We start from the raw sequence: 16842 nt of genomic DNA on the forward strand, positions 1-16842 counted from the left end.
CCTTTTCTTCGTTAGTCCATGTATTTGGCCCACTCTGTTGCTTTCACAATGTAAGCTTCCAGGAAGGTTTCCTGATGTCCTTCCAGCTTTCAGAAGAGAATCCTTACCATGAAGTTAGTGATGAGAAGAACATCCTGAAAGCGTAGGTCAGTTCTCAGCAATTTGGCTTCATGTCTTACAGACTATTCTCCAACTCTCTCCTCTAGCCTGTGGCTGGGCACACAGAGACATTGGTGTTTCCCCTTGGGTCTCTGTTCTTTCATGTGTTGGAGCTTTGGAAAATGTATCTCTTGCATCTGAAGAGCCATTAGCTATTCTGTCCATTGGCTGATCCTCCCATTCCGGTGTAGGTTTTACCCAGGAGATCTTGCTGGATCTCCTCCCATCACGTGGCAGTGAGTTCTTCTTATTGGATTTCAGAGCACCAAGCAGCTGCCACATCTTGCACTGGCTTATTTTCTTGTCACAGAGACCCCAACCACACAAATTGAAGAGGAAAAAGTGTCAGAGAGAGTAAGTCCACAGTCAGTCATTTTGCCCCCTGCGCTCTGGCAGACATGGTAGCTACAACATGTGAGCAAAGAGAGATAGATGTCCACTTCATGGTCCAGGAGTACACAGGCAAGGAAGAAGCACACAGTGGGGATAGCATATTTGTTAGGGATGCAGGAATTCGGGTCCTCCAGCTAGACTCAGCTACCTAAAGTTTTTCCAATCTCTTAACGTATTGCCACCAACTGTGACCAAGCCTTCAAAATATGAGCCATGGGTAAGTTCATAGTTCAGTTAGAATAGTTGCCCCCTTTTCAACTGACAGACAGAAGCAGACCCCGAACTCTTACTATGTGATGTCAGAGGCCATATTTTCCTTCTCTGCCTCTTCCTTCTCCTCTTCTTCTTTTCTTTTAAGGTTTTTGTTTTCATTTTTTCTTTTATTTTTTTTAAATTAGGGTCTTTCTATGTCATAGTGAAGGGTGATCTTGAACTTGTGATCTTCCCAAGTGCTGGGATGAAAGGTATGACCAGGCTGGTTAGATATTACATGTGTGTGTGTGTGTGTGTATGTGTGTGTTTGTGTGTATGTGTGTGTATACACATATTTATCTGCACATACATTTGTGTCTATGTGTCTATATATTTGCAGATTTATGTTCATGTAGGTGTGAATGAATATGTTTTCAAATCCATACATTTGTATGTGCATATATGTAGAGGCCAGAGGTCAACTTTGAGTATTGTTTCTTTAGAGCCATTTGCTGTGTGTGTAAGTATGTGTACGTGTGGATGTGTGTATGAGTGTGTGCATATGTGTGTATGTATGTATGTATGTATGTATGTATGTATGTATGTATATATGTGTGTATGTATGTATGTTCCTATGTCTACACATAGAGGCCACAGTAGGCTGGCAGGTGTCTTGTTCCATCGTGCTCTACCTTATTCCTTCAAGACAAGGTCTCTCACTAAACCTAGATCTATGCTGCCAACCAGCAATCCCCAGTGATCCTCCAGTCTTGGCCTCCCACAACTCTAAGCTTATAGATGGGAACATGTCCATGCCCAGCCAAACGTTTTATGTAGGTGTTAGGGAGCCAAACTCACATCGCAAATACATGTTCCCATTGAACTATATATACACCCTGTCTTAGTTTTGGAGGTAGAGTCTCTCATGTGGACCTGAGTCTTGCAGATTGGGCTAAGTTGGATAGCTAGCTAGCCTTAGGACTCCTCCTATCTTCAGCTTCCCAACAATGAGATTATAAATGCTAGCCTTCCTACATGAGCACAGGAGTGTTGAACTAAGGTCTTCATGCCTGCACAACAAGCACTTGCTTCCTGGGCTCTTGGTCCCGGATAATGTGGATACTGTTTTCTTTGCACACACGTGCTTCTTTGCACATTCTAAGCACTCAACAGACACAAGGTGAAGGAGTGTGTGAGTGAACAAGCAGAGGGGAGTGGAACATTCTGGGTGGAAGATTTTATTGCACCCCCGTCCATCAAATGGCCCATTATCCCCATATGGAAAAAAGAGTGTTGCAGGTTTCATAATGTCAAAGGTGTGGACTGGCACGAATAGATGCATGAATGAGACATGGCGGCCATGGGGCACGATATTCAGAGAACTACCACAGAGTTTGCTCCCAGTGATAGAGATGTGAGTCTCTTTTAGCTAACCACTGTTGCTTGGAAATCAATCTCTCCCTCTCATAACTAAGATCCAAATTCTGCTGTGAATGCTTCATTTCATGTAAAAGGTCTAAAATCTTCCAGTTGGTTTCAGGCTGAACAGGTCTCTTAGTGTAGGAGTAAGGGACACTGAGAGTCTCTGTTTCCCAGCTACCTCTGGCATGGTTCTAAGTGTTTTTTGTTTTCTGGACTGAGGGTTTCCTGTTGAAAAGGCCCAAGAGAGTATCAGAGTCAGGCACAGAGAACTTGCTGAACTCTGACTAAATACAGCCCCTGATTAAATCCTTCAGACACCAAAGAAAATATTTTTTTTACGAGACTCTGCTGGAGCCAGGCCAATTCCCAGCACGCTTTTCTCGGTAAACACTTGGGCTTGCCTGTCTTTCTGAGTCAGCTCCTACTCAGCGTGCTTATCCTGAGGAAACTCAGGATACTGATCTTCAAAGCCGAAAGCGGGAGTCAATTTCAGACATCTCATGGAGATAACAGGTCTGAGAAGACAGCTCCTGGAGCTGCCCCTGTTCTCTGTATGTGTCAGCCTTTTTATTTGAATCCATTAAATAAAAACTTTCAGTAAACATGCTTTTAATGTCAACTTGTCAGGAGAAAACCCACAGAGGAACTTTCCATCACCTCTCTGTATCCTACTGTCCAGACCATTTCAAGGATAGGCTTGGATGACATGGGGAGTTTCTTGAACACAGCTTCAGACTCTGACAGAGATTGCTTAAATCATATTCTCCTGTGACCCCAATAACCAAAGCTAATTTTCTGTCACTTCCTGCCAAGAAGCAAAATGGACATGGTTGGGAGGCCCTGTTTGCCAAGGTCTTGGAAGGCAGCATTTCTGTGGACTGTGAGGATTTTCAGGACAGCCCACACGAGGCAGGGTCTCTTCCACCAAGCTGCTGGAGTGGCAGCTGACCTCTGCTTTAGCTCCAGGTCTGGAACAGTTAGTGACTGGTTTGGCAGCAGGTAACAGAAAAATAAACAGAGTTACTTACACAAGTCAGTCCTGCTGACTTCTCTTCCACCACTGGGCACTTTGCAGCTTAACCATGTCAGGACCTTGGACTTTTCCTAAAGGTCATAGGGGACTGTTGGGATGTCATGGCCATGGGGGCGACTATTGAGGTGTCATGGTGTCTACACTACAGAAAGGCAACAGGGGAATAAAACCACTGCCTTTACTATTCCAGGTAGCCTCTCCCTCAGCTCCCCACAGACTTCTGCTTGTGTGTCATCGATTAGAACTCTCTCTTAGGGTTCATGTCCCCCCCCAAGGGAGGGCAGAAAAGTCCCATTTCAGTCTCTCATGCTCCCTTCTCCGCTCTACCATCCTTTCCAAAGGTCATTGCATTTCATCTTTTTATAGGCTCAGTGTTTTACTTCCAAGTATAGATCAACAATCTGGGGCCGTCCACAATGGATAGGCATTATGGTTTGTTGACCTGTCATTATCCCCAAAGCACTGCACTGTAGTGACTATTTACATATGTGCTGGGTGTTCTGGTAATCTAGAGGTGACTGCAATGTGGAAAAGCTCCCGGGGCTTCATATGAAGGCAGCAGGTGTCTTGTGCAGCTCCTGGCTTCCGGCAGATCCTCTGCTCTCACTAATCAACTGAGGTCCTCAGGCCTTGTTTCCAGGCTGACATTCTTTCTCTTGGAGCAGTTTCTTTTCTCATGAGGCTGTTATTTTGAAGACTATGGGCTGTCCAGTGCTTCCTGATTTAGAGAGTAATGAATCTTGGGCAAGGGTAAGTACCAGATCAGTGAGCAGCTCAACAAATTCAGGGGACTCAAAAATGGATTGACTAGGTTGACCAGCAGGCTGGAATTTCTGTTATACTAGGAAGGAAGGAGCAAAGTAACTGAAGGAAAGAAGGAGAGGAGAGAGGAGTTAAGGGAAGGGGAGGGAAGAGGGGAGAAAGAAGAATGAAAGAGACAAGGAAAGCAAAGAAGAAACACAGAAAGACACAGAGAGAGCACACACACACAGAAACACAGAGACACACAGACACACACAGTCACAAACACACACACAGACACACAGACACACAGATACACACCCACATACACACACAGACACACAGACACACAGATACACACATCACACATACACACACAGACACACAGACACACAGATACACACATCACACACACACACACACACACACACACACACACACACACACACACACAGTACCACCAGTCTCTGCGCCAGTTGCCTTTTCTATTCAGACTTTTGCTATGCCTAGAGCAGTCCTGTAAAGGTCCCTTAGATCAAAGACAAAAGCAGATCCTGAGACAAAGACTTGGAGGCTGGGAGTCATGGAGGGGCAATTGAGGAAAGCAGGAGAAAGGAAAGACAGGAGAATGGGCTTGAACAGAGGGTGACTGAGGGTGATGAACCAAGGTCCTTGGTAGTGGCAGCTAAGCTCTTGTCTGCTGGCATATTTAGACATTACAGTTGGCCCTTGACATCCCTGGATCATCATAGATTCATAGACACATAGTCTATGGTCATATATACCATATCATAGACTCAACAAAGGACAGAAAAAGCAGGTGGGGCCACCTCTGATAAGTGCTGAGCAGGGGCAGTGCTTTGCTAGTGCTGTTCTCCAATGATACAAAGTAACAATCGCAACACCCATTAGTCTCCAAATGATACAAAATAGCACTCACAACCCGCATCACACTTCCCCAAACAATACAAAATAACAATCCCAACACCTGCAGGAGTTACAGAAGTTATAGTAACCTAGAGATGAATCATGACTGTAGGCTGTCTGCACAGAAGTCATTTTAGAGGTGGCACTGGGAACAGCAGACTGCAGCAGGGAGCTTGCTGAGTAGCCCTCCTCAGGTACCGAGGGTTTATTGGATACAGAGGACTGCTGGAGTTTTTCAGATACATGACAAAGAAACAATGACCAGTGCTTTCAACTCCTGCCGTGGGTGTCATATTCCTTTTAGAGGAGAGGATCAGGAAACTTCGGCCTCCTGTCCAAGTTTCCATGGCCAATTAATGACAGTGTGGATTATGAGTACAGAATTCACATTCTTACCATCACACTCCAAAGGCCTTGACACTATATATTAAAACACAATCACAAAAATGTAACAAGACAAACAAGGACATTAATACCAGCAGTGCTCTGGTGTTTTTGTAATGGTCATTTAATTCTTCCAACCACAAAAGTGATGGTAAAATTCTGGCTCTGCTATGGTACTGAAAGGAGGGGACCCCAAGACACTAGTATGGATGGACATGGCTAGAATTCCTCCCGAGCATAAAATAGTTAGAGAGATACTGAGAGGCACTGTGGTAGATTATTGGTTGTAATGAAGATATTGGCTAAATAATAATAACGAGGATGTATTAATATGTAATACAATACGAGTTATTTTATTACGAGGATCTAATAAAATAACTATGCCCATGAATCTCTTGCTACTTCTTCCATGAAGAAGCAGGTATGGGGCCAGGAGATACAGGACTTGATGGAGCGCTTACACAGCACATACAGGCCTTGGGTCCTCTCTCCTCAGCACCACACGTACACACAGACAGAAACATACATACAGAGACACATAGGCACATGCACACCACACAAAATAGAACTCTCCTTTGTTTAACTCTAATCTGGACCCAACTGTTTGTTTGGCCAATAAGGAGAGAGATGTGAGTCTGTGGGAAGTCCAGGGAATTTCCGTAGGAATCTACATAGTATAGGGCCCAGGCTCTCTCTAATATTACAGCAGTGGTTCTCGGAGTCTCACGTGGCCACTGAAGATACCTGGCATCCAGAGGCTCCACACTGGAAAGGCCCAGCTCAGTGTTTCAGCTGGGACCAGTTCAGCACCTTGGCCAGCTTTCCAATGTCCTCACCTTGCCAACTGTGTGAGAATCTACCCTGTTCTAGCCGAGCGCCACTGAATAACCACTGTTGATGCCACACAGAATGGAGGAATCAAGCAGGCTGAGGCCTGTTGAGTTACTGACCCAGAGAAAGGAGAGGCTCACAGCATTCTTGGTATGTTAACCTTCCAAGTTTTTTGGTGATTACTTAATAATAGGTAAGTGCAGCGTGGCTCCCTTTCCTGATTCCTCTGCTCACTGACATATAGCACTTCTTAGGAAGATATAGACTATACTTGCATTTATGCCAAATGCTAGCATGAAAGTTATCTGGACTAAGTTGCGGTGTCCTTACATTTAGTAACCATTGGGGGATCTATTAATCTATTTACTTATTTACTATTTTGCTATGCCAGGGACTGCATTTAGGACAGTGTGCACTCAAGGTTAACACTCTACGACTGGTCCCATGTCTGGATCTTTGGATTAAGCACCTGGGTGGCCTGCCCTGTAGGTAGGTGGATGCGCATTTCACCTTATTATTAATCCACATTCTTCTTGGGCTCTGACTGGTGGCCGCACATCTTAAAGTCCATGTAATCTGTCCCTGCTGTGAGCAGCTTCTATGAACTCTTGGGAAGGAAAACACTAATGGTAGATGAATTTTCCAGGATATAAAAGAGAGAGTAGAACCAAACGTGAGGGAATTCCCACAGTGAAGGAAGCAGGGAAGATTGCAGACTTGCAGAACTCATGTTGAGGTTGGAGGTAGAAGGACTCTAGAGGAGGCATTGGTGTCCTAGGTAAACAGGTGTCCAAGAGACAAAAATGAAGATGACATCAGGGCCCCCTACCTTCTAGGTGTCCTCTAAGGTTATATTTACAACTACCCAAAGGTATGGCTGAGTTAACAGGAATGCATTACATCTATGTATCTATAGATTTATATCTGTCCCTGTTCCTCACAACAGGAACATATTTGACTACTGTGATGCTTGCATTTATATATATATATATATATATATATATATATATATATATATATATATATATATATGTATATATAAGCACACAGACCTTTATGTACACACACATTATATATTATGTATTGTATACTATACACATGTACATATATACACATATACATATATCATACATCATAAATTATATATTATATATCATATAACACATCATATATTATTACATATTATATTATGTATTGTACATTATACATATATTATACATTATATTATGCATTATATATTAATTATATATTATATGTGTGTGTGTGTGTATTGTTGTGAGGAGCCACTTTGCTTGCATTGGTTATTATGATTTAATAAAGTAACTTACCATTTTGGGGGCACAGGCATGACATGACTCACTTTAGTCACCTTCTGATGACTCCTTTATCTTGGTGGGATCTCTCATAAAGATACTTGATCTCTCTTTCTTTCTCACTCTTCCTTCCTTCTTCCCTCCTTCCCTTTCTCCTTCTCTCCCTCCCTCTCTCTTTCTTTCCTCCTTTCTGTCTTACTTTCTCACTCTTCAGTAATGCTGGTTATCAGAACTGTCTGGTTCTGATTTTAAGACCGTCCCATTTATTTTAACTCCTTAGTCACTTGGTTCAATCTTCCTTTCACTTCCTGCTGTGTGCTTGTGAATGTCAGAAACAAGCCCCTTGCTCTGTGATACCACATTCAAGAAACTAGCAAAAGTGAAAGGTTTTTAAAATTATTTTTATTTTGTTAGTTCAAATATAATTACACCATTCATTCCCCTCCTTCCTGTCTCCATATAACCCTTCCCAGCCCCAACTCCCTTTCAAATCCATGAGCTCTTTTTCTTTAATTGCAATTATCACACATGCACAGACATGCACACACACACATACACATATACACACATACACATATACAAACACATGCACACATGCATACAAACAAATGCACACACATGTACACACACATGTGCACACACATGCATATGTGTACACACACACATATGCATGCATGTACATGCACAACCACCACAAAGAGCCTTCCCACAACTGACTGTTACCCCTGTAATCTTGGCTTGAGAAGGAACTTAATCTGAGGAGGCAAAAGTCTCACTCAGGGCCAGAGTTCTGATAGACTCTCCCTGTCCTCTGTCTCTGGGGATTTATTCTCTGTGTGCACACCCACAGTCTTTCACAGTGTTTCTGAGAATCTCTTTCAGTCTCATTATGTCTTTTTATAGATGTAGTCCCCAAAGTTCACAGAACTTTCCAAATATGGCCAAAGCTTGGTCTGTGGAAACGCAGCAGGGTGGTTTGTGTCTGACAGAGGCCTCTACCACCCTTTGACTGGTGTGGGGGTTGGGGGACTGTCTCCATGACACCTCCAGGTCTGTTTTAAGGGCCTCAATGAGTACGGCAGAGACCTTTATCTTACAAAAATAGTGTAGAGGACATTTCTGGAAGAAAATGCAAGGGAAAACTATAATCACAGCATACTCTCACAGAAGTACAGCTGCCACTTCCTGCACACTGGCTATTATTCCGTTTTCAGATCTCTCCCAGAGTTTATCAGCTTGGCATCCCGTTATGTGTTGTGTGTTATGTGCGAGATGAAGAGTAATCTTCAGGTCAGACTTCCCTGTGCACTCCCTCTGTAGACCATGGAGAAGCATTCATTTAGTGTCGACTTACTAGATGCCTGCATTCCTATTGGTTCCAGTTTGAACTCACAGGCTGGAATGGGGATGTCTCTGAAATAGCATCAGAACTCAGATTTTGGGGAGAGGTGATGGTTTCCACACAAGGGTAGTTTATTAAGATCTGGGTTTTCTTCTCAGGCAAATCAGAAATTGTAATATACATATATATGTATATGCACACATATATTTATGCATAATTATGATGTTTTTAAATCATATTTAAACCCCCAAACTGTTTGACATTGATCAAAAAAATAAAGTCACTTTGTTGATATGACGGAAGTATGTGAAACTTGTTCACAGTGAGGTGGCACATCGTCAGACACTAAGGTGCCGCTCAGGGTCTGAGTTAGTCACTGGCAATTCATAAATAAGGAATCACTTATTGGAATTAGGGAGTTTTTTTGTCTTTAGATAACATTAAATTACAGGAACACATGACATAGTCATCTTAACAGAGGGCATATATCCAAAGGAAATAAAAATGTTCATCCATAGACAAATGGAGACGTAAAGATATAATATCTCTATGTAATGGAATACTTCTGTGACTTAAAAAAGGGGGGTTTGTCATTTGTTACAGAATAACATGGTAGAAGAAGTAAGCCCAAAACAAGAAGACAAACTTTACACAGTCTCACTTATATAGAGAATCCGTTCATTAATTTGAACTGAGCAAAGACAAAGGGAATGCCAGAGACCAGAGTCCACAGAAAGAGGCCAAAGGGCCTGAAGATTTTAGAAATAAGCAATGCTGTTATTAAAACCCTGTGGAATGTACTAGTGTACCCAGCCCAGACATCCCTGCTGTTCACACCACATCCATAGTGTAGAGCAAGAGGCAGCTGTTCACACCATATCCATAGTGTAGAGCAGGAGGCAGCTGTTCACACCACATCCATAGTATAGAGCAGGAGGCAGTGGCTCACACCACATCCATAATGTACAGCAGGAAGCAGATATTCACACCACACCCATGGTGTGGAGCAGGAGGCAGTGGTGTGAACAGCTGCTTCCTGCTGTACACTAAGGATGTAGTGTGAACAGCTGCTTCCTGCTACACACTTTGGATGTGGGGTGAGCAGCTGTTTCAAGCTTCAGCCACTGTGACTTCCACGCTATGATGGATTGTGAATGGAAACTGTAAGTCTTTTCTCCTGTAAGTTTCTCTATGTCAGGGCATTTATCAGAGCAACATGAAGAAAACGGGAAGAGCAGGGATGTCTGGGCTGGGTACACTAGTACATTCCACAGGGTTTTAATCAACTGCAAGCATTTCCTTTTCATGTAGACGAACAGGCTAGATTTCTCTCGCTCTGTTAAGGATCCTACGTAACCTTAGTCACGTGGTTACATATAACAACATGGTTGAGGGCTGTAGTGGGTTTGACATAGTGCTGTTTATATTTTTATGCTAATTTGGGTCCCCAAAATTGTTTGTACAGGAATGCACAGCTGCATGTAAGACACTGAGGGACCCTGCCCCCAGTTGGTTCTGATGGGTAAATAAAGTTGCTCATAGCCAATGGCCGGGTAGGGCAGAGAGAGGCAGGACTTTTAGGAATCCCACCGTGAGGGATAAGGGGAAAGAGAGAAGCGGTGCCAAGTCTGAGAAGATGTGGGACAGAGAACACAGCTGCCATGCAGAGGCCACGGGGGAGTGGCTCAGGAGGGCTGCGTCCTGGGTCCAGGGCAGCCAAGATGGAATACCAGAGTTTGTAAGTAATTACTCGGGATTATCGGGGGGAGGGGGGGTGGATTAGCCATATGGAGGTTAGGGAGAGGTCCAGCCATTGAGCTGATTAAGGCATATTGAAATATAAAGGCTGTGTGTGTCTTTCACTCAGTAACCCACTGGGGTGGGTCGCGAGGAGCAAGCTGCCACAGGGACTATTATATATAAGTAATACAATAAATATTGTTATAGAATGTCTGACTTTCAGAACCAGTGATTTAAGTTGGAGGCCTTTTAAATATCTTAGAGCGACTTTTTAAGATTAAAATACTCCAGGAAGTTGCTTGTGTGTATTTATGACTGTTTTCCATTTGAGATGATTTAAGTGAGCACCTGCAAAGTTCTTTCCATTCTGGGAAAGCCTGTTTCCCACAGCTAATCCAACAGTCACACAACATTCCCTGTTGATACCTGGGAAAGTGGGAAGGCAGAGCATTACTTCCAGATACAACAGATGTGGCAGATCCCTTGTGGGGACAAGTTAAATCATACAGCCTTCTAAGTCGAGGAAAAAACTGAGTCAGGAAAACAGCTCATAGATGTTAGCAGCTTAGACTGTTAGATCAGTCAGTACTTCTTCGGTCTTCTATCAACTGGTACTTTACTCTTGGTGGAGGTGGGCACCAGCCAATACTTTGAGATTCAATGCTGACGACTAGCTGATTTGCATTCTTTAATAAACACTTCAGCTGGGCAGTGGTAGCACACGCTTTTAATCCCAGCACTAAGGAGGCAGAGACAGGTGGATTTCTGAGTTTGAGGCCAGCCTGGTCTACAGAGTGAATTCCAGGACAGCCAGGGCTACACAGAGAAACCCTGTCTCAAAAAACAAAACAAAACAAAACAAAAATCAATAAACACTTCAGGATAGAAAGATTCACATTACCAAAGTCAAAAAGTTCAACTAGTTTGTCATTTCTCCTCTTAGGAGGAATCACATGCACTAGGGGTTCTTGTCAACATCCAGTTATGGAACATAGATCAAACTGGATCAATATGGGAAGCACTGTCCTTGTAGTGGCTGTGTGTGCTCAGTCAAAGTTCAGTCTTCCAACATTTGTGTTTTGATTGCTTCAGTAAACACTATGACCCAAAGCAACTCGGGGAACAAAGAGTACTCTTACAGCTTATAGTCTATCGGGGCAAGAAGTCAATGTGGAGGAAGGAACTGAAGCTGAGGAGGAAGGAACTGAAGCTGAGGAGGAGCATTGTTTATTAGCTTGCTCTCTATGGCTTGCTTAGCTTGCTTTCTTATACAATGTAGGGCCACTGTCCCAGGAGTGGCATCCACACAGTGGACTAGGACCTGCCACATTGATCATTAATCAATAATTTTTCCTCATAGACTTGCTTATATTCCTAGCACTTTTGGGGTGATGAAGGCATTTTCTCAGTGGAAGTTTCCTTTTCTGTGATGACCATGGCTTTGGTTAAGTTGGAAAGTAAAACAAAAAATAGCCAATTAACACAGCAGAACTGTGTTTTCAAGAATCCAGGAAGAAGGAGTCTGAACGCTCAGAGGGCCAACCCAGTGAACCTCTCAGAGATATAGCAATATTGTGGGTAAAGCCTTCATGGTCTTCAGAGAATCTTGACTCGAAGCCAGAAAGAAGTCAGCTTGGTTGAAGATAAGAGAAGGCTAGGCTCCCAAGGGCAGCACATTGAATTCAAATTCAAGATGCTACTGAATTCCCTAAAACCTGGCTGCCATTGGCTTGTGGCAGTAACTATGGGGTTACTTAAGCATCTAAGGCACCACAAGGATCAGGAGACTGACATCTATGGCATTCAGTGCTAGTGTGGTAAAGCCCTGATAAGTGTGGTTCTTAAGTAAAGTCCTAGCCTGATTGTATTGATATTGGAGAAGTTTCCTTTTAACTTCCCTCTCTTTCCTTATCTATGAAATTGACATGATTTTATGGGATAATTTGAAAGTTCTGAGAGAGGATTGAATGAGATCTTGCAAGTAAGACCCTTGGAAGTAAACTACCATCACCATCCACTTGGCAAACTCTTAGGTTGAAAGGTCATATTGTAAATATCTGTCATCTCTGACCACGTGGTCTCCTCTAGAACTACTTGGTGGGCTCTAACAGTGTGAAAACAGCCACATATAAAGGAAGGTTCATGACTCTTTACCCATCAAACTTTATTTCTAAAAACAGATGTGAGGCTGGGGTAGAAAGAGTGCTTAGTGGGTAGAGAACCTGTTGTACAACTGAGCACTTGAGTTTGCATCCCCACAACCTGTGTGTAAACTGGGGACATGCATTCCTAACCAAGACATAGCCTGTAGTGAAGGCAAAAAAAAAAAAAAAAAAAAAAAAAAGAAAGAAAGAAAGAAAGAAAGAAAGAAAGAAAAAAAGAAAAAAAAAGAAAGAAAGAAACCATGAAGGATAGAATATATATCAAAAAGAATCTTCTTAGTATTCAGTTTGTGATGTTTCTAACTTTTCAACAACATCCCAGTCAAGGGGACAAATGATTGCTTCACAGTAGGCCTACACTGAGAGCATCCTTCAGAGGTAGCGAGTGCAATGGCTGGAGCAAGAGCAGTCTTTAGAAAGGCAAGAGGACACTAAAGTAGGCTCCATACCTCAGAAAGACAAGCATCCATATCAAAGACGTCTTTAAAAACCCACCCATCTTATAAGCAGACTCTTCACACTGGTGCAGAACTCTCTCCTATGCTGTGCTCTGTGTTCTCAAATCCTCTCAGTCGCTCCAAAGGGATTTTTTGTCTCTCTTCTGACTCTTGGGTTTCTTCATAGAGGAAGAACTGTCTGGTCCTCTGTAAGGAGCCTGTTCATCCCCTGGTATTAGCTCATTAATTTCCCAATACAAAGACGATTAAAATGAGCTCTTTTAAAACACAGAGAAGCTGCTGGAAGCAGAGGGAGAGAAAGAGAGAGAGAGAGAGAGAGAGAGAGAGAGAGAGAGAGAGAGAGAGAGAGAGAGAGAGACAGAGTGACAGAGTCAGACACAGACAGAGACAGAGAGACAGAGAGACACACAGAGACAGAGAGACAGAGAGAACACAGAGACAGAGAGACAGAGAGATACAGAGACACACAGAGAGAGACAGAAAGAGACAGAAAGAGACAGAGACACAGAAAGACAGAAGAGAGTGACAGTTATATGAATACTACATTGGATAAACGAAGAAAAGTCTATAACGTAGAATGAAGTGCTCAAAGGACGGCTCTGTGGCGACATTCAGTGGCGTGATTCAGGCAGGCAGTAGAGCCATGCGGTCCCTAGAATGCTCACCGTCAGGCATGGATATACATCGTGGCACACCGTCCCTAGAGAGAGCTCCCACGTTTATAAAAACTCCACACAGAATTGGAGACGGGGGAACCATGTGACCATGCAAAGGTGGCGGTCCTCTGGTTGGGAGCCACATTGAACAAGGACGGGAGGATTTACAGAGGCCCGGGGTGGTGGCCACATATTCGATGGAATCACCTCAGAACAGTGGAGCCAGCTTCCAGGGAAGCGACTGAAGCAGGGGGAAGGAATGAGACTCAGGCTGTCCATCTTTAATGTCTTTTTATCGATGCTGTCATCTCTTGGAGAGTTATTAGTTTTCCCGTGCATCTGCTGTGACATGGGCTTTATGAAGCTGCTGTGATTGACAGGTCAGTTGTGTAGTCTCCGGCTGAGAAGAGACGCTTGGGTGAAGGGTTAACTTGTGCATCTGTCTGTGTGTGTCTGTGCATGCAGCAGGAACATGGACATGCGATGTCACAAGGTATTTTTTCCCCACTTTGAAACGGACGGGGACCTCAGCACTCATGGCTTTACTTTGCTGTTCTCTCTACGGATGGAGGAAGAGTTTTTAAGGCTCGCTTCTCCTGTCAATCATTGTACTGCTATTTTTCTAGAAGAATTATTATTCAGAAAAAGAAAAACAAATCTTCTAGGCATCTGAAAGGGAGAGCGAACACGCTATGGAAGTAAAACTTAATTCTTAATACAGATGAGACAAGAGAGAGGACTTAATGTTCCTATCCTAACGGGTCATCACAAGGGTTCAGTGTTAACTGGTCTCCAGTGTGAGGTCTTTTTTTCTTTATGTTGACAGGTGTCTTGCTTGCATGCATTTCTGTGTACTACACACAGAGGCCAGAAAAGGGTGTCACATCCCCTGCAACTGGAGTCACAGATGGTTGTGAGCTGCGATAGGAGGGCTGGAAGTGGACATAGCTCCTCTGTAAATTCTCTAACCGCTGAGCCATCTCTGAAGCTCCATCTCTGAGGTCTCAAACAGCACAACCCACCTCAGTGCCCATAACACACCTCAGTGCACACAACCCACCTCAGTGCACACAACCCACCTCAGTGCACACAACCCACCTCAGTGCCCACAACACACCTCAGTGCACACAACCCACCTCAGTACACACAACCCACCTCAGTGTACACAACCCACCTCAGTGCCCATAACACACCTCAGTGCCCACAACCCACCTCAGTGCCCATAACACACCTCAGTGCACACAACCCACCTCAGTGCACACAACCTACCTCAGTGCACACAACCCACCTCAGTACACACAACCCACCTCAGTGTACACAACCCACCTCAGTGCCCACAACCCACCTCAGTGCACACAACCCACCTCAGTACACACAACCCACCTCAGTGCACACAACCCACCTCAGTGCACACAACCCACCTCAGTGCACACAACCCACCTCAGTGCACACAACCCACCTCAGTGCCCATAACACACCTCAGTGCACACTACCCACCTCAGTGCCCACAACCCACCTCAGTGCACACAACCCACCTCAGTACACACAACCCACCTCAGTGTACACAACCCACCTCAGTGCCCACAACCCACCTCAGTGCACACAACCCACCTCAGTACACACAACCCACCTCAGTGCACACAACCCACCTCAGTGCACACAACCCACCTCAGTGCCCACAACACACCTCAGTGCACACAACCCACCTCACTGCACACAACCCACCTCAGTGCACACAACCCACCTCAGTACACACAACCCACCTCAGTGTACACAACCCACCTCAGTGCACACAACCCACCTCAATGCCCACAACCCACCTCAGTGCACACAACCTACCTCAGTGCCCACATTTCACCTCAGTGCCCACACTCCACCTCAGTGCACACAACCCACCTCAGTGCACACAACCCACCTCAGTGCCCGCAACCCACCTCAGTGCACACAACCCACCTCAGTGCACACAACCCACCTCAGTGCCCACATTTCACCTCAGTGCCCACACTCCACCTCAGTGCATACAACCCACCTCAGTGCACACCACCCACCTCAGTGCCCACAACACACCTCAGTACACACAATCTACCTCAGTGCACACAACCCACCTCAGTGCCCACATTTCACCTCAGTGCCCACACTCCACCTCAGTGCACACAACCCACCTCAGTGCACACAACCCACCTCAGTGCCCACACTCCACCTCAGTGCACACAACCCACCTCAGTGCACACAACCCACCTCAGTACACACAACCCACCTCAGTGTACACAACCCACCTCAGTGCACACAACCCACCTCAGTGCCCACAACACACCTCAGTACACACAATCTACCTCAGTGCACACAACCCACCTCAGTGCCCACATTTCACCTCAGTGCCCACACTCCACCTCAGTGCACACAACCCACCTCAGTGCACACAACCCACCTCAGTGCACACAACCCACCTCAGTGCCCTCTCTTATTTAAGTCTTTGGAGTCTGCAACTCAGATGCTCAAACACTCTGTTGTAGACTTTGGTGGCCACAGCAGAACATGTCTTTTGGTGGCATGGGCAAACAGTATCCTGAGTTGCCCCTCCAGACCTGCCTTTGCCCTCTTTAAGGAAAGAAAGCTGATTTGACAGAGGACTTAGCGAGACTCTTCTGGAGAGTTTGAGGAGCCGGCTGAGGAAGGATCCTTGGAGCCTTGTGTAGGTTGTACAGCTCAGACCTTCAGGACTGCTCTGTCTTCTCCATCTGCCTAGCAGACTCTAACGAGAGCCTGCATCCCGTGGAGACTGGGCTTCCTTTCTTCCTCCTTGATGCTAAGTGGGAAAGGTCGTATCTTCCTTTTTCTGTGGCAGTATACCACAAAGTCACATCAAAGAAGGGAGGGCTTCTTTTTGACTCTCAGTTTGGGGGAATACAGACAGTCTGTCATAGTGAGGAGGTTATGAAGCAGAGGTGACCCGTTCACTCTGCCTGTGTGGTGAGGAAGTAAAGGATAGACAGGAAGCAGGGCTGGCCCAGAAAACTATGGCTCGCCTCAATAACTCACTTGCCCCAGTGCTGATAGACCTCTCAAAGGTTCTAAAACCTTCCAAAAGA

The sequence above is a fragment of the Apodemus sylvaticus genome, chromosome 9 (assembly GCF_947179515.1).
Source record: "Apodemus sylvaticus chromosome 9, mApoSyl1.1, whole genome shotgun sequence".
Lineage (NCBI taxonomy): Eukaryota > Metazoa > Chordata > Mammalia > Rodentia > Muridae > Apodemus > Apodemus sylvaticus.